Source organism: Lissotriton vulgaris, chromosome 11, assembly GCF_964263255.1.
Source record: "Lissotriton vulgaris chromosome 11, aLisVul1.2, whole genome shotgun sequence".
NCBI classification, from domain to species: Eukaryota; Metazoa; Chordata; class Amphibia; order Caudata; family Salamandridae; genus Lissotriton; species Lissotriton vulgaris.
In genome coordinates, this window is record NC_141699.1 from 534,364,835 (window position 1) to 534,390,224 (window position 25,390).

Here is a 25,390-nt window from a genome sequence, read left to right on the forward strand (position 1 = left end):
ATCATGATGCCCGTAGCCTTAACCATATTGCTTCAGTCTTGACAATCAATATTCATGCAGAAGACCACACTAAAAGGTGCTGAGAGGAGTCAGAAGCTATGAACTTCATTAAGGTAAAGCAAAATGATAAAGTGAGAGTTTCCCTCACCATGACAAATGGTAAATCAAGCTGAAAGCTGCTGAACTTTTTTTTTTGGGGGGTGTCAGCAACTCCGAGAAAGTTTCTTCTACAGCACTCCCTCTGCTGGTCATTCAATATATTCTGCAAATGGGAAAGTCCACTGTTAGTCTATTAACAGAACTTGAATATTTCCAAAGTAATACAATACGACAACAAACACATTTTGATAAAGAGTTAATAAGCAGTATAATGGCAGCTATAATATTGTAAAATCCCACAGCTCAAAAAGAATTCAAATCTCACATTTTTTCAAACTATCACACTTCTCTCAATCCTAAGACTCATTTGCTACAGCTCTCTACACAACTCTGCCACCTATATTAGAATGCAGATACAAAATACCTCATTGCTAGCCAAGTGACAGCATAATCTGCCCACTTGAATTATTTTAGGCTATGGTATGCCTATAACTATTAAGTGATCTGATACGTTTATGGAGGAAGGTTTATGCTGCGGTTACTGGTAATGATCAAAACGATGAACAACAGATTCTACCATCTTCCTTCTTGCACATCCATATCAGTTAACATATAGAGCACTTGAGAATATTATGATCACCCATACCTTAAACAAATGAATACATCTCAAATAATGCACATGTATCTTCCATCTACCCATCTTTGCCTTCAGCTGGGAGTCCTGACTAGCCTGCTACCCATTTCAGTAACATGATAAATGTGTCCTATTGCATGCCCTCATGTCAGATGACATCCTGCTGTAGCTTTATGATGTCAGGGCACCTCTTGATGAGTAGCCATGGATGACAATTACACAGAGCAGTTAGGCATTAGCAATTCCGCACTAGGTAACTATCTGTAATTATGACTGCAAGGCAAGTGGAATGTGTAATGGGAATGAACTCTGCAACAATGAAAGCATTGAGCTCCCCTTTTGAAAAGTGTGGCAGAGGTACAAGAACACAGAATATACTAAAGACAATCCTTCTCGACTATAAGAGTCCCATATATAGAGTGGAGGGAGGAGGGTTAAAATAGCTTCCCTCCATGTGAAACTAAGGCAATTGCTCTAAAACAAGATACCTCATTCTAGCCTCAAACACACCAATTTCCTCTGATGACATATTGCTAGCACAAGTATCTAAAGTAGGATTGTCAGCCTTGTAGACAGTAAACATCTTTGATAAGCTATCATGATGCCCGTAGCCTTAACCATATTGCTTCAGTCTTGACAATCCATATTCATGCAGAAGACCACACTAAAAGGTGCTGAGAGTAGTCAGAAGCTATGAACTTCATTAAGGTAAAGCAAAATGATAAAGTGAGAGTTTCCCTCACCATGACAAATGGTAAATCAAGCTGAAAGCTGCTGAACTTTTTTTTTTGGGGGTGTCAGCAACTCCGAGAAAGTTTCTTCTACAGCACTCCCTCTGCTGGTCATTCAATATATTCTGCAAATGGGAAAGTCCACTGTTAGTCTATTAACAGAACTTGAATATTTCCAAAGTAACACAATACAACAACAAACACATTTTCATAAAGAGTTAATAATCAGTATAATGGCAGGTATAATATTGTAAAATCCCACAGCTCAAAAGAATTCAAATCTCAATTTTTTTCAAACTATCACACTTCTCTCAATCCTAAGACTCATTTGCTACAGCTCTCTACACAACTCTACCACCTATGTTAGAATGTAGATACAAAAAGACCTAATTGCTACCCAAGTGACAGCATAATCTGCCCACTTGAATTATTTTAGGCTATGGTATGCCTATAACTATTAAGTGATCTGATACGTTTATGGAGGAAGGTTTATGCTGCGGTTACTGGTAATGATCAAAACGATGAACAACAGATTCTACCATCTTCCTTCTGGCACATCCATATCAGTTAACAGATAGAGCACTTGAGAATATTATGATCACCCATACCTTAAACAAATGAATACATCTCAAATAATGCACATGTATCTTCCATCTACCCATCTTTGCCTTCAGCTGGGAGTCCTGACTAGCCTGCTACCCATTTCAGTAACATGATAAATGTGTCCTATTGCATGCCCTCATGTCAGATGACATCCTGCTGTAGCTTTATGATGTCAGGGCACCTCTTGATGAGTAGCCATGGATGACAATTACACAGAGCAATGAGGCATTAGCAATTCCGCACTAGGTAACCATCTGTAATTATGACTGCAAGGCAAGTGGAATGTGTAATGGGAAAGCACTCTGCAACAATGAAAGCATTGAGCTCCCCTTTTGAAAAGGGTGGCAGAGGTACAAGAACACAGAATATACTAAAGACAATCCTTCTTGACTATAAGAGTCCCATATATAGAGTTGAGGGAGGAGGGTTAAAATAGCTTCCCTCCATGTGAAACTAAGGCAATTGCTCTAAAACAAGATACCTCATTCTAGCCTCAAACACACCAATTTCTTCTGATGACATATTGCTAGCACAAGTATCTAAAGTAGGATTGTCAGCCTTGTAGACAGTAAACATATTTGATAAGCTATCATGATGCCCGTAGCCTTAACCATATTGCTTCAGTCTTGACAATCAATATTCATGCAGAAGACCACACTAAAAGGTGCTGAGAGGAGTCAGAAGCTATGAACTTCATTAAGGTAAAGCAAAATGATAAAGTGAGAGTTTCCCTCACCATGACAAATGGTAAATCAAGCTGAAAGCTGCTGAACTTTTTTTTTTGGGGGGTGTCAGCAACTCCGAGAAAGTTTCTTCTACAGCACTCCCTCTGCTGGTCATTCAATATATTCTGCAAATGGGAAAGTCCACTGTTAGTCTATTAACAGAACTTGAATATTTCCAAAGTAATACAATACGACAACAAACACATTTTGATAAAGAGTTAATAAGCAGTATAATGGCAGCTATAATATTGTAAAATCCCACAGCTCAAAAAGAATTCAAATCTCACATTTTTTCAAACTATCACACTTCTCTCAATCCTAAGACTCATTTGCTACAGCTCTCTACACAACTCTGCCACCTATATTAGAATGCAGATACAAAATACCTCATTGCTAGCCAAGTGACAGCATAATCTGCCCACTTGAATTATTTTAGGCTATGGTATGCCTATAACTATTAAGTGATCGGATACGTTTATGGAGGAAGGTTTATGCTGCGGTTACTGGTAATGATCAAAACGATGAACAACAGATTCTACCATCTTCCTTCTTGCACATCCATATCAGTTAACATATAGAGCACTTGAGAATATTATGATCACCCATACCTTAAACAAATGAATACATCTCAAATAATGCACATGTATCTTCCATCTACCCATCTTTGCCTTCAGCTGGGAGTCCTGACTAGCCTGCTACCCATTTCAGTAACATGATAAATGTGTCCTATTGCATGCCCTCATGTCAGATGACATCCTGCTGTAGCTTTATGATGTCAGGGCACCTCTTGATGAGTAGCCATGGATGACAATTACACAGAGCAGTTAGGCATTAGCAATTCCGCACTAGGTAACTATCTGTAATTATGACTGCAAGGCAAGTGGAATGTGTAATGGGAATGAACTCTGCAACAATGAAAGCATTGAGCTCCCCTTTTGAAAAGTGTGGCAGAGGTACAAGAACACAGAATATACTAAAGACAATCCTTCTCGACTATAAGAGTCCCATATATAGAGTGGAGGGAGGAGGGTTAAAATAGCTTCCCTCCATGTGAAACTAAGGCAATTGCTCTAAAACAAGATACCTCATTCTAGCCTCAAACACACCAATTTCCTCTGATGACATATTGCTAGCACAAGTATCTAAAGTAGGATTGTCAGCCTTGTAGACAGTAAACATCTTTGATAAGCTATCATGATGCCCGTAGCCTTAACCATATTGCTTCAGTCTTGACAATCCATATTCATGCAGAAGACCACACTAAAAGGTGCTGAAAGTAGTCAGAAGCTATGAACTTCATTAAGGTAAAGCAAAATGATAAAGTGAGAGTTTCCCTCACCATGACAAATGGTAAATCAAGCTGAAAGCTGCTGAACTTTTTTTTTTGGGGGTGTCAGCAACTCCGAGAAAGTTTCTTCTACAGCACTCCCTCTGCTGGTCATTCAATATATTCTGCAAATGGGAAAGTCCACTGTTAGTCTATTAACAGAACTTGAATATTTCCAAAGTAACACAATACAACAACAAACACATTTTCATAAAGAGTTAATAATCAGTATAATGGCAGGTATAATATTGTAAAATCCCACAGCTCAAAATAATTCAAATCTCAATTTTTTTCAAACTATCACACTTCTCTCAATCCTAAGACTCATTTGCTACAGCTCTCTACACAACTCTACCACCTATGTTAGAATGTAGATACAAAAAGACCTAATTGCTACCCAAGTGACAGCATAATCTGCCCACTTGAATTATTTTAGGCTATGGTATGCCTATAACTATTAAGTGATCTGATACGTTTATGGAGGAAGGTTTATGCTGCGGTTACTGGTAATGATCAAAACGATGAACAACAGATTCTACCATCTTCCTTCTTGCACATCCATATCAGTTAACAGATAGAGCACTTGAGAATATTATGATCACCCATACCTTAAACAAATGAATACATCTCAAATAATGCACATGTATCTTCCATCTACCCATCTTTGCCTTCAGCTGGGAGTCCTGACTAGCCTGCTACCCATTTCAGTAACATGATAAATGTGTCCTATTGCATGCCCTCATGTCAGATGACATCCTGCTGTAGCTTTATGATGTCAGGGCACCTCTTGATGAGTAGCCATGGATGACAATTACACAGAGCAATGAGGCATTAGCAATTCCGCACTAGGTAACCATCTGTAATTATGACTGCAAGGCAAGTGGAATGTGTAATGGGAAAGCACTCTGCAACAATGAAAGCATTGAGCTCCCCTTTTGAAAAGGGTGGCAGAGGTACAAGAACACAGAATATACTAAAGACAATCCTTCTTGACTATAAGAGTCCCATATATAGAGTTGAGGGAGGAGGGTTAAAATAGCTTCCCTCCATGTGAAACTAAGGCAATTGCTCTAAAACAAGATACCTCATTCTAGCCTCAAACACACCAATTTCTTCTGATGACATATTGCTAGCACAAGTATCTAAAGTAGGATTGTCAGCCTTGTAGACAGTAAACATATTTGATAAGCTATCATGATGCCCGTAGCCTTAACCATATTGCTTCAGTCTTGACAATCAATATTCATGCAGAAGACCACACTAAAAGGTGCTGAGAGGAGTCAGAAGCTATGAACTTCATTAAGGTAAAGCAAAATGATAAAGTGAGAGTTTCCCTCACCATGACAAATGGTAAATCAAGCTGAAAGCTGCTGAACTTTTTTTTTTGGGGGGTGTCAGCAACTCCGAGAAAGTTTCTTCTACAGCACTCCCTCTGCTGGTCATTCAATATATTCTGCAAATGGGAAAGTCCACTGTTAGTCTATTAACAGAACTTGAATATTTCCAAAGTAATACAATACGACAACAAACACATTTTGATAAAGAGTTAATAAGCAGTATAATGGCAGCTATAATATTGTAAAATCCCACAGCTCAAAAAGAATTCAAATCTCACATTTTTTCAAACTATCACACTTCTCTCAATCCTAAGACTCATTTGCTACAGCTCTCTACACAACTCTGCCACCTATATTAGAATGCAGATACAAAATACCTCATTGCTAGCCAAGTGACAGCATAATCTGCCCACTTGAATTATTTTAGGCTATGGTATGCCTATAACTATTAAGTGATCTGATACGTTTATGGAGGAAGGTTTATGCTGCGGTTACTGGTAATGATCAAAACGATGAACAACAGATTCTACCATCTTCCTTCTTGCACATCCATATTAGTTAACATATAGAGCACTTGAGAATATTATGATCACCCATACCTTAAACAAATGAATACATCTCAAATAATGCACATGTATCTTCCATCTACCCATCTTTGCCTTCAGCTGGGAGTCCTGACTAGCCTGCTACCCATTTCAGTAACATGATAAATGTGTCCTATTGCATGCCCTCATGTCAGATGACATCCTGCTGTAGCTTTATGATGTCAGGGCACCTCTTGATGAGTAGCCATGGATGACAATTACACAGAGCAATGAGGCATTAGCAATTCCGCACTAGGTAACCATCTGTAATTATGACTGCAAGGCAAGTGGAATGTGTAATGGGAAAGCACTCTGCAACAATGAAAGCATTGAGCTCCCCTTTTGAAAAGGGTGGCAGAGGTACAAGAACACAGAATATACTAAAGACAATCCTTCTTGACTATAAGAGTCCCATATATAGAGTTGAGGGAGGAGGGTTAAAATAGCTTCCCTCCATGTGAAACTAAGGCAATTGCTCTAAAACAAGATACCTCATTCTAGCCTCAAACACACCAATTTCTTCTGATGACATATTGCTAGCACAAGTATCTAAAGTAGGATTGTCAGCCTTGTAGACAGTAAACATATTTGATAAGCTATCATGATGCCCGTAGCCTTAACCATATTGCTTCAGTCTTGACAATCAATATTCATGCAGAAGACCACACTAAAAGGTGCTGAGAGGAGTCAGAAGCTATGAACTTCATTAAGGTAAAGCAAAATGATAAAGTGAGAGTTTCCCTCACCATGACAAATGGTAAATCAAGCTGAAAGCTGCTGAACTTTTTTTTTTGGGGGGTGTCAGCAACTCCGAGAAAGTTTCTTCTACAGCACTCCCTCTGCTGGTCATTCAATATATTCTGCAAATGGGAAAGTCCACTGTTAGTCTATTAACAGAACTTGAATATTTCCAAAGTAATACAATACGACAACAAACACATTTTGATAAAGAGTTAATAAGCAGTATAATGGCAGCTATAATATTGTAAAATCCCACAGCTCAAAAAGAATTCAAATCTCACATTTTTTCAAACTATCACACTTCTCTCAATCCTAAGACTCATTTGCTACAGCTCTCTACACAACTCTGCCACCTATATTAGAATGCAGATACAAAATACCTCATTGCTAGCCAAGTGACAGCATAATCTGTCCACTTGAATTATTTTAGGCTATGGTATGCCTATAACTATTAAGTGATCGGATACGTTTATGGAGGAAGGTTTATGCTGCGGTTACTGGTAATGATCAAAACGATGAACAACAGATTCTACCATCTTCCTTCTTGCACATCCATATCAGTTAACATATAGAGCACTTGAGAATATTATGATCACCCATACCTTAAACAAATGAATACATCTCAAATAATGCACATGTATCTTCCATCTACCCATCTTTGCCTTCAGCTGGGAGTCCTGACTAGCCTGCTACCCATTTCAGTAACATGATAAATGTGTCCTATTGCATGCCCTCATGTCAGATGACATCCTGCTGTAGCTTTATGATGTCAGGGCACCTCTTGATGAGTAGCCATGGATGACAATTACACAGAGCAATGAGGCATTAGCAATTCCGCACTAGGTAACTATCTGTAATTATGACTGCAAGGCAAGTGGAATGTGTAATGGGAAAGAACTCTGCAACAATGAAAGCATTGAGCTCCCCTTTTGAAAAGGGTGGCAGAGGTACAAGAACACAGAATATACTAAAGACAATCCTTCTCGACTATAAGAGTCCCATATATAGAGTTGAGGGAGGAGGGTTAAAATAGCTTCCCTCCATGTGAAACTAAGGCAATTGCTCTAAAACAAGATACCTCATTCTAGCCTCAAACACACCAATTTCCTCTGATGACATATTGCTAGCACAAGTATCTAAAGTAGGATTGTCAGCCTTGTAGACAGTAAACATCTTTGATAAGCTATCATGATGAACGCCGTAGCCTTAACCATATTGCTTCAGTCTTGACAATCAATATTCATGCAGAAGACCACACTAAAAGGTGCTGAGAGCAGTCAGAAGCTATGAACTTCATTAAGGTAAAGCAAAATGATAAAGTGAGAGTTTCCCTCACCATGACAAATGGTAAATCAAGCTGAAAGCTGCTGAACTTTTTTTTTTGGGAGGTGTCAGCAACTCCGAGAAAGTTTCTTCTGCAGCACTCCCTCTGCTGGTCATTCAATATATTCTGCAAATGGGAAAGTCCACTGTTAGTCTATTAACAGAACTTGAATATTTCCAAAGTAATACAATACGACAACAAACACATTTTGATAAAGAGTTAATAAGCAGTATAATGGCAGGTATAATATTGTAAAATCCCACAGCTCAAAAAGAATTCAAATCTCACATTTTTTTCAAACTATCACACTTCTCTCAATCCTAAGACTCATTTGCTACAGCTCTCTACACAACTCTACCACCTATGTTAGAATGTAGATACAAAAAGACCTAATTGCTACCCAAGTGACAGCATAATCTGCCCACTTGAATTATTTTAGGCTATGGTATGCCTATAACTATTAAGTGATCTGATACGTTTATGGAGGAAGGTTTATGCTGCGGTTACTGGTAATGATCAAAACGATGAACAACAGATTCTACCATCTTCCTTCTTGCACATCCATATCAGTTAACAGATAGAGCACTTGAGAATATTATGATCACCCATACCTTAAACAAATGAATACATCTCAAATAATGCATATGTATCTTCCATCTACCCATCTTTGCCTTCAGCTGGGAGTCCTGACTAGCCTGCTACCCATTTCAGTAACATGATAAATGTGTCCTATTGCATGCCCTCATGTCAGATGACATCCTGCTGTAGCTTAATGATGTCAGGGCACCTCTTGATGAGTAGCCATGGATGATAATTACACAGAGCAATTAGGCATTAGCAATTCCGCACTAGGTAACTATCTGTAATTATGACTGCAAGGCAAGTGGAATGTGTAATGGGAAAGAACTCTGCAACAATGAAAGCATTGAGCTCCCCTTTTGAAAAGGGTGGCAGAGGTACAAGAACACAGAATATACTAAAGACAATCCTTCTCGACTATAAGAGTCCCATATATAGAGTGGAGGGAGGAGGGTTAAAATAGCTTCCCTCCATGTGAAACTAAGGCAATAGCTCTTAAACAAGATACCTCATTCTAGCCTCAAACACACCAATTTCCTCTGATGACATATTGCTAGTACAAGTATCTAAAGTAGGATTGTCAGCCTTGTAGACAGTAAACATCTTTGATAAGCTATCATGATGCCCGTAGCCTTAACCATATTGCTTCAGTCTTGACAATCAATATTCATGCAGAAGACCACACTAAAAGGTGCTGAGAGCAGTCAGAAGCTATGAACTTCATTAAGGTAAAGCAAAATGATAAAGTGAGAGTTTCCCTCACCATGACAAATGGTAAATCAAGCTGAAAGCTGCTGAACTTTTTTTTTTGGGGTGTCAGCAACTCCGAGAAAGTTTCTTCTGCAGCACTCCCTCTGCTGGTCATTCAATATATTCTGCAAATGGGAAAGTCCACTGTTAGTCTATTAACAGAACTTGAATATTTCCAAAGTAATACAATACAACAACAAACACATTTTGATAAAGAGTTAATAATCAGTATAATGGCAGGTATAATATTGTAAAATCCCACAGCTCAAAAAGAATTCAAATCTCACATTTTTTCAAACTATCACACTTCTCTCAATCCTAAGACTCATTTGCTACAGCTCTCTACACCACTCTGCCACCTATATTAGAATGCAGATACAAAAGACCTCATTGCTAGCCAAGTGACAGCATAATCTGCCCACTTGAATTATTTTAGGCTATGGTATGCCTATAACTATTAAGTGATCTGATACGTTTATGGAGGAAGGTTTCTGCTGCAGTTACTGGTAATGATCAAAACGATGAACAACAGATTCTACCATCTTCCTTCTTGCACATCCATATCAGTTAACATATAGAGCACTTGAGAATATTATGATCACCCATACCTTAAACAAATGAATACATCTCAAATAATGCACATGTATCTTCCATCTACCCATCTTTGCCTTCAGCTGGGAGTCCTGACTAGCCTGCTACCCATTTCAGTAACATGATAAATGTGTCCTATTGCATGCCCTCGTGTCAGATGACATCCTGCTGTAGCTTTATGATGTCAGGGCACCTCTTGATGAGTAGCCATGGATGACAATTACACAGAGCAATTAGGCATTAGCAATTCCGCACTAGGTAACTATCTGTAATTATGACTGCAAGGCAAGTGGAATGTGTAATGGGAAAGAACTCTGCAACAATGAAAGCATTGAGCTCCCCTTTTGAAAAGGGTGGCAGAGGTACAAGAACACAGAATATACTAAAGACAATCCTTCTCGACTATAAGAGTCCCATATATAGAGTGGAGGGAGGAGGGTTAAAATAGCTTCCCTCCATGTGAAACTAAGGCAATAGCTCTTAAACAAGATACCTCATTCTAGCCTCAAACACACCAATTTCCTCTGATGACATATTGCTAGTACAAGTATCTAAAGTAGGATTGTCAGCCTTGTAGACAGTAAACATCTTTGATAAGCTATCATGATGCCCGTAGCCTTAACCATATTGCTTCAGTCTTGACAATCAATATTCATGCAGAAGACCACACTAAAAGGTGCTGAGAGCAGTCAGAAGCTATGAACTTCATTAAGGTAAAGCAAAATGATAAAGTGAGAGTTTCCCTCACCATGACAAATGGTAAATCAAGCTGAAAGCTGCTGAACTTTTTTTTTTGGGGTGTCAGCAACTCCGAGAAAGTTTCTTCTGCAGCACTCCCTCTGCTGGTCATTCAATATATTCTGCAAATGGGAAAGTCCACTGTTAGTCTATTAACAGAACTTGAATATTTCCAAAGTAATACAATACAACAACAAACACATTTTGATAAAGAGTTAATAATCAGTATAATGGCAGGTATAATATTGTAAAATCCCACAGCTCAAAAAGAATTCAAATCTCACATTTTTTCAAACTATCACACTTCTCTCAATCCTAAGACTCATTTGCTACAGCTCTCTACACCACTCTGCCACCTATATTAGAATGCAGATACAAAAGACCTCATTGCTAGCCAAGTGACAGCATAATCTGCCCACTTGAATTATTTTAGGCTATGGTATGCCTATAACTATTAAGTGATCTGATACGTTTATGGAGGAAGGTTTCTGCTGCAGTTACTGGTAATGATCAAAACGATGAACAACAGATTCTACCATCTTCCTTCTTGCACATCCATATCAGTTAACATATAGAGCACTTGAGAATATTATGATCACCCATACCTTAAACAAATGAATACATCTCAAATAATGCACAAGTATCTTCCATCTACCCATGTTTGCCTTCAGCTGGGAGTCCTGACTAGCCTGCTACCCATTTCAGTAACATGATAAATGGGTCCTATTGCATGCCCTCATGTCAGATGACATCCTGCTGTAGCTTTATGATGTCAGGGCACCTCTTGATGAGTAGCCATGGATGACAATTACACAGAGCAATTAGGCATTAGCAATTCCGCACTAGGTAACTATCTGTAATTATGACTGCAAGGCAAGTGGAATGTGTAATGGGAATGAACTCTGCAACAATGAAAGCATTGAGCTCCCCTTTTGAAAAGTGTGGCAGAGGTACAAGAACACAGAATATACTAAAGACAATCCTTCTCGACTATAAGAGTCCCATATATAGAGTGGAGGGAGGAGGGTTAAAATAGCTTCCCTCCATGTGAAACTAAGGCAATTGCTCTAAAACAAGATACCTCATTCTAGCCTCAAACACACCAATTTCCTCTGATGACATATTGCTAGCACAAGTATCTAAAGTAGGATTGTCAGCCTTGTAGACAGTAAACATCTTTGATAAGCTATCATGATGCCCGTAGCCTTAACCATATTGCTTCAGTCTTGACAATCAATATTCATGCAGAAGACCACACTAAAAGGTGCTGAGAGCAGTCAGAAGCTATGAACTTCATTAAGGTAAAGCAAAATGATAAAGTGAGAGTTTCCCTCACCATGACAAATGGTAAATCAAGCTGAAAGCTGCTGAACTTTTATTTTGGGGGTGTCAGCAACTCCGAGAAAGTTTCTCCTGCAGCACTCCCTCTGCTGGTCATTCAATATATTCTGCAAATGGGAAAGTCCACTGTTAGTCTATTAACAGAACTTGAATATTTCCAAAGTAATACAATACAACAACAAACACATTTTGATAAAGAGTTAATAATCAGTATAATGGCAGGTATAATATTGTAAAATCCCACAGCTCAAAAAGAATTCAAATCTCACATTTTTTCAAACTATCACACTTCTCTCAATCCTAAGACTCATTTGCTACAGCTCTCTACACAACTCTGCCACCTATATTAGAATGCAGATACAAAAGACCTCATTGCTAGCCAAGTGACAGCATAATCTGCCCACTTGAATTATTTTAGGCTATGGTATGCCTATAACTATTAAGTGATCTGATACGTTTATGGAGGAAGGTTTATGCTGCGGTTACTGGTAATGATCAAAACGATGAACAACAGATTCTACCATCTTCCTTCTTGCACATCCATATCAGTTAACATATAGAGCACTTGAGAATATTATGATCACCCATACCTTAAACAAATGAATACATCTCAAATAATGCACATGTATCTTCCATCTACCCATCTTTGCCTTCAGCTGGGAGTCCTGACTAGCCTGCTACCCATTTCAGTAACATGATAAATGTGTCCTATTGCATGCCCTCGTGTCAGATGACATCCTGCTGTAGCTTTATGATGTCAGGGCACCTCTTGATGAGTAGCCATGGATGACAATTACACAGAGCAATTAGGCATTAGCAATTCCGCACTAGGTAACTATCTGTAATTATGACTGCAAGGCAAGTGGAATGTGTAATGGGAAAGAACTCTGCAACAATGAAAGCATTGAGCTCCCCTTTTGAAAAGGGTGGCAGAGGTACAAGAACACAGAATATACTAAAGACAATCCTTCTCGACTATAAGAGTCCCATATATAGAGTGGAGGGAGGAGGGTTAAAATAGCTTCCCTCCATGTGAAACTAAGGCAATTGCTCTAAAACAAGATACCTCATTCTAGCCTCAAACACACCAATTTCCTCTGATGACATATTGCTAGCACAAGTATCTAAAGTAGGATTGTCAGCCTTGTAGACAGTAAACATCTTTGATAAGCTATCATGATGCCCGTAGCCTTAACCATATTGCTTCAGTCTTGACAATCCATATTCATGCAGAAGACCACACTAAAAGGTGCTGAGAGTAGTCAGAAGCTATGAACTTCATTAAGGTAAAGCAAAATGATAAAGTGAGAGTTTCCCTCACCATGACAAATGGTAAATCAAGCTGAAAGCTGCTGAACTTTTATTTTGGGGGTGTCAGCAACTCCGAGAAAGTTTCTCCTGCAGCACTCCCTCTGCTGGTCATTCAATATATTCTGCAAATGGGAAAGTCCACTGTTAGTCTATTAACAGAACTTGAATATTTCCAAAGTAATACAATACGACAACAAACACATTTTGATAAAGAGTTAATAAGCAGTATAATGGCAGCTATAATATTGTAAAATCCCACAGCTCAAAAAGAATTCAAATCTCACATTTTTTCAAACTATCACACTTCTCTCAATCCTAAGACTCATTTGCTACAGCTCTCTACACCACTCTGCCACCTATATTAGAATGCAGATACAAAAGACCTCATTGCTAGCCAAGTGACAGCATAATCTGCCCACTTGAATTATTTTAGGCTATGGTATGCCTATAACTATTAAGTGATCTGATACGTTTATGGAGGAAGGTTTCTGCTGCAGTTACTGGTAATGATCAAAACGATGAACAACAGATTCTACCATCTTCCTTCTTGCACATCCATATCAGTTAACATATAGAGCACTTGAGAATATTATGATCACCCATACCTTAAACAAATGAATACATCTCAAATAATGCACAAGTATCTTCCATCTACCCATGTTTGCCTTCAGCTGGGAGTCCTGACTAGCCTGCTACCCATTTCAGTAACATGATAAATGGGTCCTATTGCATGCCCTCATGTCAGATGACATCCTGCTGTAGCTTTATGATGTCAGGGCACCTCTTGATGAGTAGCCATGGATGACAATTACACAGAGCAATTAGGCATTAGCAATTCCGCACTAGGTAACTATCTGTAATTATGACTGCAAGGCAAGTGGAATGTGTAATGGGAATGAACTCTGCAACAATGAAAGCATTGAGCTCCCCTTTTGAAAAGTGTGGCAGAGGTACAAGAACACAGAATATACTAAAGACAATCCTTCTCGACTATAAGAGTCCCATATATAGAGTGGAGGGAGGAGGGTTAAAATAGCTTCCCTCCATGTGAAACTAAGGCAATTGCTCTAAAACAAGATACCTCATTCTAGCCTCAAACACACCAATTTCCTCTGATGACATATTGCTAGCACAAGTATCTAAAGTAGGATTGTCAGCCTTGTAGACAGTAAACATCTTTGATAAGCTATCATGATGCCCGTAGCCTTAACCATATTGCTTCAGTCTTGACAATCAATATTCATGCAGAAGACCACACTAAAAGGTGCTGAGAGCAGTCAGAAGCTATGAACTTCATTAAGGTAAAGCAAAATGATAAAGTGAGAGTTTCCCTCACCATGACAAATGGTAAATCAAGCTGAAAGCTGCTGAACTTTTATTTTGGGGGTGTCAGCAACTCCGAGAAAGTTTCTCCTGCAGCACTCCCTCTGCTGGTCATTCAATATATTCTGCAAATGGGAAAGTCCACTGTTAGTCTATTAACAGAACTTGAATATTTCCAAAGTAATACAATACAACAACAAACACATTTTGATAAAGAGTTAATAATCAGTATAATGGCAGGTATAATATTGTAAAATCCCACAGCTCAAAAAGAATTCAAATCTCACATTTTTTCAAACTATCACACTTCTCTCAATCCTAAGACTCATTTGCTACAGCTCTCTACACAACTCTGCCACCTATATTAGAATGCAGATACAAAAGACCTCATTGCTAGCCAAGTGACAGCATAATCTGCCCACTTGAATTATTTTAGGCTATGGTATGCCTATAACTATTAAGTGATCTGATACGTTTATGGAGGAAGGTTTATGCTGCGGTTACTGGTAATGATCAAAACGATGAACAACAGATTCTACCATCTTCCTTCTTGCACATCCATATCAGTTAACATATAGAGCACTTGAGAATATTATGATCACCCATACCTTAAACAAATGAATACATCTCAAATAATGCACATGTATCTTCCATCTACCCATCTTTGCCTTCAGCTGGGAGTCCTGACTAGCCTGCTACCCATTTCAGTAACATGATAAATGTGTCCTATTGCATGCCCTCGTGTCAGATGACATCCTGCTGTAGCTTTATGATGTCAGGGCACCTCTTGATGAGTAGCCATGGATGACAATTACACAGAGCAATTAGGCATTAGCAATTCCGCACTAGGTAACTATCTGTAATTATGACTGCAAGGCAAGTGGAATGTGTAATGGGAAAGAACTCTGCAACAATGAAAGCATTGAGCTCCCCTTTTGAAAAGGGTGGCAGAGGTACAAGAACACAGAATATACTAAAGACAATCCTTCTCGACTATAAGAGTCCCATATATAGAGTGGAGGGAGGAGGGTTAAAATAGCTTCCCTCCATGTGAAACTAAGGCAATTGCTCTAAAACAAGATACCTCATTCTAGCCTCAAACACACCAATTTCCTCTGATGACATATTGCTAGCACAAGTATCTAAAGTAGGATTGTCAGCCTTGTAGACAGTAAACATCTTTGATAAGCTATCATGATGCCCGTAGCCTTAACCATATTGCTTCAGTCTTGACAATCCATATTCATGCAGAAGACCACACTAAAAGGTGCTGAGAGTAGTCAGAAGCTATGAACTTCATTAAGGTAAAGCAAAATGATAAAGTGAGAGTTTCCCTCACCATGACAAATGGTAAATCAAGCTGAAAGCTGCTGAACTTTTATTTTGGGGGTGTCAGCAACTCCGAGAAAGTTTCTCCTGCAGCACTCCCTCTGCTGGTCATTCAATATATTCTGCAAATGGGAAAGTCCACTGTTAGTCTATTAACAGAACTTGAATATTTCCAAAGTAATACAATACGACAACAAACACATTTTGATAAAGAGTTAATAAGCAGTATAATGGCAGCTATAATATTGTAAAATCCCACAGCTCAAAAAGAATTCAAATCTCACATTTTTTCAAACTATCACACTTCTCTCAATCCTAAGACTCATTTGCTACAGCTCTCTACACAACTCTGCCACCTATATTAGAATGCAGATACAAAATACCTCATTGCTAGCCAAGTGACAGCATAATCTGCCCACTTGAATTATTTTAGGCTATGGTATGCCTATAACTATTAAGTGATCTGATACGTTTATGGAGGAAGGTTTATGCTGCGGTTACTGGTAATGATCAAAACGATGAACAACAGATTCTACCATCTTCCTTCTTGCACATCCATATCAGTTAACATATAGAGCACTTGAGAATATTATGATCACCCATACCTTAAACAAATGAATACATCTCAAATAATGCACATGTATCTTCCATCTACCCATCTTTGCCTTCAGCTGGGAGTCCTGACTAGCCTGCTACCCATTTCAGTAACATGATAAATGTGTCCTATTGCATGCCCTCGTGTCAGATGACATCCTGCTGTAGCTTTATGATGTCAGGGCACCTCTTGATGAGTAGCCATGGATGACAATTACACAGAGCAATGAGGCATTAGCAATTCCGCACTAGGTAACTATCTGTAATTATGACTGCAAGGCAAGTGGAATGTGTAATGGGAAAGAACTCTGCAACAATGAAAGCATTGAGCTCCCCTTTTGAAAAGGGTGGCAGAGGTACAAGAACACAGAATATACTAAAGACAATCCTTCTCGACTATAAGAGTCCCATATATAGAGTTGAGGGAGGAGGGTTAAAATAGCTTCCCTCCATGTGAAACTAAGGCAATTGCTCTAAAACAAGATACCTCATTCTAGCCTCAAACACACCAATTTCCTCTGATGACATATTGCTAGCACAAGTATCTAAAGTAGGATTGTCAGCCTTGTAGACAGTAAACATCTTTGATAAGCTATCATGATGAACGCCGTAGCCTTAACCATATTGCTTCAGTCTTGACAATCAATATTCATGCAGAAGACCACACTAAAAGGTGCTGAGAGCAGTCAGAAGCTATGAACTTCATTAAGGTAAAGCAAAATGATAAAGTGAGAGTTTCCCTCACCATGACAAATGGTAAATCAAGCTGAAAGCTGCTGAACTTTTTTTTTTGGGGGGTTTCAGCAACTCCGAGAAAGTTTCTTCTGCAGCACTCCCTCTGCTGGTCATTCAATATATTCTGCAAATGGGAAAGTCCACTGTTAGTCTATTAACAGAACTTGAATATTTCCAAAGTAACACAATACAACAACAAACACATTTTCATAAAGAGTTAATAATCAGTATAATGGCAGGTATAATATTGTAAAATCCCACAGCTCAAAAGAATTCAAATCTCAATTTTTTTCAAACTATCACACTTCTCTCAATCCTAAGACTCATTTGCTACAGCTCTCTACACAACTCTACCACCTATGTTAGAATGTAGATACAAAAAGACCTAATTGCTACCCAAGTGACAGCATAATCTGCCCACTTGAATTATTTTAGGCTATGGTATGCCTATAACTATTAAGTGATCTGATACGTTTATGGAGGAAGGTTTATGCTGCGGTTACTGGTAATGATCAAAACGATGAACAACAGATTCTACCATCTTCCTTCTTGCACATCCATATCAGTTAACAGATAGAGCACTTGAGAATATTATGATCACCCATACCTTAAACAAATGAATACATCTCAAATAATGCACATGTATCTTCCATCTACCCATCTTTGCCTTCAGCTGGGAGTCCTGACTAGCCTGCTACCCATTTCAGTAACATGATAAATGTGTCCTATTGCATGCCCTCATGTCAGATGACATCCTGCTGTAGCTTTATGATGTCAGGGCACCTCTTGATGAGTAGCCATGGATGACAATTAGACAGAGCAATGAGGCATTAGCAATTCCGCACTAGGTAACCATCTGTAATTATGACTGCAAGGCAAGTGGAATGTGTAATGGGAAAGCACTCTGCAACAATGAAAGCATTGAGCTCCCCTTTTGAAAAGGGTGGCAGAGGTACAAGAACACAGAATATACTAAAGACAATCCTTCTTGACTATAAGAGTCCCATATATAGAGTTGAGGGAGGAGGGTTAAAATAGCTTCCCTCCATGTGAAACTAAGGCAATTGCTCTAAAACAAGATACCTCATTCTAGCCTCAAACACACCAATTTCTTCTGATGACATATTGCTAGCACAAGTATCTAAAGTAGGATTGTCAGCCTTGTAGACAGTAAACATATTTGATAAGCTATCATGATGCCCGTAGCCTTAACCATATTGCTTCAGTCTTGACAATCAATATTCATGCAGAAGACCACACTAAAAGGTGCTGAGAGGAGTCAGAAGCTATGAACTTCATTAAGGTAAAGCAAAATGATAAAGTGAGAGTTTCCCTCACCATGACAAATGGTAAATCAAGCTGAAAGCTGCTGAACTTTTTTTTTTGGGAGGTGTCAGCAACTCCGAGAAAGTTTCTTCTGCAGCACTCCCTCTGCTGGTCATTCAATATATTCTGCAAATGGGAAAGTCCACTGTTAGTCTATTAACAGAACTTGAATATTTCCAAAGTAATACAATACGACAACAAACACATTTTGATAAAGAGTTAATAAGCAGTATAATGGCAGCTATAATATTGTAAAATCCCACAGCTCAAAAAGAATTCAAATCTCACATTTTTTTCAAACTATCACACTTCTCTCAATCCTAAGACTCATTTGCTACAGCTCTCTACACAACTCTGCCACCTATATTAGAATGCAGATACAAAATACCTCATTGCTAGCCAAGTGACAGCATAATCTGCCCACTTGAATTATTTTAGGCTATGGTATGCCTATAACTATTAAGTGATCTGATACGTTTATGGAGGAAGGTTTATGCTGCGGTTACTGGTAATGATCAAAACGATGAACAACAGATTCTACCATCTTCCTTCTTGCACATCCATATCAGTTAACAGATAGAGCACTTGAGAATATTATGATCACCCATACCTTAAACAAATGAATACATCTCAAATAATGCATATGTATCTTCCATCTACCCATCTTTGCCTTCAGCTGGGAGTCCTGACTAGCCTGCTACCCATTTCAGTAACATGATAAATGTGTCCTATTGCATGCCCTCATGTCAGATGACATCCTGCTGTAGCTTTATGATGTCAGGGCACCTCTTGATGAGTAGCCATGGATGACAATTACACAGAGCAATGAGGCATTAGCAATTCGGCACTAGGTAACCATCTATAATTATGACTGCAAGGCAAGTGGAATGTGTAATGGGAAAGAACTCTGCAACAATGAAAGCATTGAGCTCCCCTTTTGAAAAGGGTGGCAGAGGTACAAGAACACAGAATATACTAAAGACAATCCTTCTTGACTATAAGAGTCCCATATATAGAGTTGAGGGAGGAGGGTTAAAATAGCTTCCCTCCATGTGAAACTAAGGCAATTGCTCTAAAACAAGATACCTCATTCTAGCCTCAAACACACCAATTTCTTCTGATGACATATTGCTAGCACAAGTATCTAAAGTAGGATTGTCAGCCTGGTAGACAGTAAACATCTTTGATAAGCTATCATGATGCCCGTAGCCTTAACCATATTGCTTCAGTCTTGACAATCAATATTCATGCAGAAGACCACACTAAAAGGTGCTGAGAGCAGTCAGAAGCTATGAACTTCATTAAGGTAAAGCAAAATGATAAAGTGAGAGTTTCCCTCACCATGACAAATGGTAAATCAAGCTGAAAGCTGCTGAACTTTTTTTTTTGGGGTGTCAGCAACTCCGAGAAAGTTTCTTCTGCAGCACTCCCTCTGCTGGTCATTCAATATATTCTGCAAATGGGAAAGTCCACTGTTAGTCTATTAACAGAACTTGAATATTTCCAAAGTAATACAATACAACAACAAACACATTTTGATAAAGAGTTAATAATCAGTATAATGGCAGGTATAATATTGTAAAATCCCACAGCTCAAAAAGAATTCAAATCTCACATTTTTTCAAACTATCACACTTCTCTCAATCCTAAGACTCATTTGCTACAGCTCTCTACACCACTCTGCCACCTATATTAGAATGCAGATACAAAAGACCTCATTGCTAGCCAAGTGACAGCATAATCTGCCCACTTGAATTATTTTAGGCTATGGTATGCCTATAACTATTAAGTGATCTGATACGTTTATGGAGGAAGGTTTCTGCTGCAGTTACTGGTAATGATCAAAACGATGAACAACAGATTCTACCATCTTCCTTCTTGCACATCCATATCAGTTAACATATAGAGCACTTGAGAATATTATGATCACCCATACCTTAAACAAATGAATACATCTCAAATAATGCACATGTATCTTCCATCTACCCATCTTTGCCTTCAGCTGGGAGTCCTGACTAGCCTGCTACCCATTTCAGTAACATGATAAATGTGTCCTATTGCATGCCCTCGTGTCAGATGACATCCTGCTGTAGCTTTATGATGTCAGGGCACCTCTTGATGAGTAGCCATGGATGACAATTACACAGAGCAATTAGGCATTAGCAATTCCGCACTAGGTAACTATCTGTAATTATGACTGCAAGGCAAGTGGAATGTGTAATGGGAAAGAACTCTGCAACAATGAAAGCATTGAGCTCCCCTTTTGAAAAGGGTGGCAGAGGTACAAGAACACAGAATATACTAAAGACAATCCTTCTCGACTATAAGAGTCCCATATATAGAGTGGAGGGAGGAGGGTTAAAATAGCTTCCCTCCATGTGAAACTAAGGCAATAGCTCTTAAACAAGATACCTCATTCTAGCCTCAAACACACCAATTTCCTCTGATGACATATTGCTAGTACAAGTATCTAAAGTAGGATTGTCAGCCTTGTAGACAGTAAACATCTTTGATAAGCTATCATGATGCCCGTAGCCTTAACCATATTGCTTCAGTCTTGACAATCAATATTCATGCAGAAGACCACACTAAAAGGTGCTGAGAGCAGTCAGAAGCTATGAACTTCATTAAGGTAAAGCAAAATGATAAAGTGAGAGTTTCCCTCACCATGACAAATGGTAAATCAAGCTGAAAGCTGCTGAACTTTTTTTTTTGGGGTGTCAGCAACTCCGAGAAAGTTTCTTCTGCAGCACTCCCTCTGCTGGTCATTCAATATATTCTGCAAATGGGAAAGTCCACTGTTAGTCTATTAACAGAACTTGAATATTTCCAAAGTAATACAATACAACAACAAACACATTTTGATAAAGAGTTAATAATCAGTATAATGGCAGGTATAATATTGTAAAATCCCACAGCTCAAAAAGAATTCAAATCTCACATTTTTCCAAACTATCACACTTCTCTCAATCCTAAGACTCATTTGCTACAGCTCTCTACACCACTCTGCCACCTATATTAGAATGCAGATACAAAAAACCTCATTGCTAGCCAAGTGACAGCATAATCTGCCCACTTGAATTATTTTAGGCTATGGTATGCCTATAACTATTAAGTGATCTGATACGTTTATGGAGGAAGGTTTCTGCTGCAGTTACTGGTAATGATCAAAACGATGAACAACAGATTCTACCATCTTCCTTCTTGCACATCCATATCATTTAACATATAGAGCACTTGAGAATATTATGATCACCCATACCTTAAACAAATGAATACATCTCAAATAATGCACAAGTATCTTCCATCTACCCATGTTTGCCTTCAGCTGGGAGTCCTGACTAGCCTGCTACCCATTTCAGTAACATGATAAATGGGTCCTATTGCATGCCCTCATGTCAGATGACATCCTGCTGTAGCTTTATGATGTCAGGGCACCTCTTGATGAGTAGCCATGGATGACAATTACACAGAGCAATTAGGCATTAGCAATTCCGCACTAGGTAACTATCTGTAATTATGACTGCAAGGCAAGTGGAATGTGTAATGGGAATGAACTCTGCAACAATGAAAGCATTGAGCTCCCCTTTTGAAAAGTGTGGCAGAGGTACAAGAACACAGAATATACTAAAGACAATCCTTCTCGACTATAAGAGTCCCATATATAGAGTGGAGGGAGGAGGGTTAAAATAGCTTCCCTCCATGTGAAACTAAGGCAATTGCTCTAAAACAAGATACCTCATTCTAGCCTCAAACACACCAATTTCTTCTGATGACATATTGATAGCACAAGTATCTAAAGTAGGATTGTCAGCCTTGTAGACAGTAAACATATTTGATAAACTATCATGATGAACGCCGTAGCCTTAACCATATTGCTTCAGTCTTGACAATCAATATTCATGCAGAAGACCACACTAAAAGGTGCTGAGAGCAGTCAGAAGCTATGAACTTCATTAAGGTAAAGCAAAATGATAAAGTGAGAGTTTCCCTCACCATGACAAATGGTAAATCAAGCTGAAAGCTGCTGAACTTTTTTTTTTGGGGGGTGTCAGCAACTCCGAGAAAGTTTCTTCTGCAGCACTCCCTCTGCTGGTCATTCAATATATTCTGCAAATGGGAAAGTCCACCGTTAGTCTATTAACAGAACTTGAATATTTCCAAAGTAATACAATACGACAACAAACACATTTTGATAAAGAGTTAATAAGCAGTATAATGGCAGCTATAATATTGTAAAATCCCACAGCTCAAAAAGAATTCAAATCTCACATTTTTTCAAACTATCACACTTCTCTCAATCCTAAGACTCATTTGCTACAGCTCTCTACACAACTCTGCCACCTATATTAGAATGCAGATACAAAATACCTCATTGCTAGCCAAGTGACAGCATAATCTGCCCACTTGAATTATTTTAGGCTATGGTATGCCTATAACTATTAAGTGATCTGATACGTTTATGGAGGAAGGTTTATGCTGCGGTTACTGGTAATGATCAAAACGATGAACAACAGATTCTACCATCTTCCTTCTTGCACATCCATATCAGTTAACATATAGAGCACTTGAGAATATTATGATCACCCATACCTTAAACAAATGAATACATCTCAAATAATGCACATGTATCTTCCATCTACGCCTTCAGCTGGGAGTCCTGACTAGCCTGCTACCCATTTCAGTAACATGATAAATGTGTCCTATTGCATGCCCTCATGTCAGATGACATCCTGCTGTAGCTTTATGATGTCAGGGCACCTCTTGATGAGTAGCCATGGATGACAATTACACAGAGCAATGAGGCATTAGCAATTCCGCACTAGGCAACTATCTGTAATTATGACTGCAAGGCAAGTGGAATGTGTAATGGGAAAGAACTCTGCAACAATGAAAGCATTGAGCTCCCCTTTTGAAAAGGGTGGCAGAGGTACAAGAACACAGAATATACTAAAGACAATCCTTCTCGACTATAAGAGTCCCATATATAGAGTTGAGGGAGGAGGGTTAAAATAGCTTCCCTCCATGTGAAACTAAGGCAATTGCTCTAAAACAAGATACCTCATTCTAGCCTCAAACACACCAATTTCCTCTGATGACATATTGCTAGCACAAGTATCTAAAGTAGGATTGTCAGCCTTGTAGACAGTAAACATCTTTGATAAGCTATCATGATGCCCGTAGCCTTAACCATATTGCTTCAGTCTTGACAATCCATATTCATGCAGAAGACCACACTAAAAGGTGCTGAGAGTAGCCAGAAGCTATGAACTTCATTAAGGTAAAGCAAAATGATAAAGTGAGAGTTTCCCTCACCATGACAAATGGTAAATCAAGCTGAAAGCTGCTGAACTTTTTTTTTTGGGGGGTGTCAGCAACTCCGAGAAAGTTTCTTCTACAGCACTCCCTCTGCTGGTCATTCAATATATTCTGCAAATGGGAAAGTCCACTGTTAGTCTATTAACAGAACTTGAATATTTCCAAAGTAACACAATACAACAACAAACACATTTTCAAAAAGAGTTAATAATCAGTATAATGGCAGGTATAATATTGTAAAATCCCACAGCTCAAAAGAATTCAAATCTCAAATTTTTTCAAACTATCACACTTCTCTCAATCCTAAGACTCATTTGCTACAGCTCTCTACACAACTCTACCACCTATGTTAGAATGTAGATACAAAAAGACCTAATTGCTAGCCAAGTGACAGCATAATCTGCCCACTTGAATTATTTTAGGCTATGGTATGCCTATAACTATTAAGTGATCTGATACGTTTATGGAGGAAGGTTTATGCTGCGGTTACTGGTAATGATCAAAACGATGAACAACAGATTCTACCATCTTCCTTCTTGCACATCCATATCAGTTAACAGATAGAGCACTTGAGAATATTATGATCACCCATACCTTAAACAAATGAATACATCTCAAATAATGCACATGTATCTTCCATCTACCCATCTTTGCCTTCAGCTGGGAGTCCTGACTAGCCTGCTACCCATTTCAGTAACATGATAAATGTGTCCTATTGCATGCCCTCATGTCAGATGACATCCTGCTGTAGCTTTATGATGTCAGGGCACCTCTTGATGAGTAGCCATGGATGACAATTACACAGAGCAATGAGGCATTAGCAATTCCGCACTAGGTAACTATCTGTAATTATGACTGCAAGGCAAGTGGAATGTGTAATGGGAAAGAACTCTGCAACAATGAAAGCATTGAGCTCCCCTTTGAAAAGGGTGGCAGAGGTACAAGAACACAGAATATACTAAAGACAATCCTTCTCGACTATAAGAGTCCCATATATAGAGTTGAGGGAGGAGGGTTAAAATAGCTTCCCTCCATGTGAAACTAAGGCAATTGCTCTAAAACAAGATACCTCATTCTAGCCTCAAACACACCAATTTCTTCTGATGACATATTGCTAGCACAAGTATCTAAAGTAGGATTGTCAGCCTTGTAGACAGTAAACATCTTTGATAAGCTATCAGGATGCCTGTAGCCTTAACCATATTGCTTCAGTCTTGACAATCCATATTCATGCAGAAGACCACACTAAAAGGTGCTGAGAGTAGCCAGAAGCTATGAACTTCATTAAGGTAAAGCAAAATGATAAAGTGAGAGTTTCCCTCACCATGACAAATGGTAAATCAAGCTGA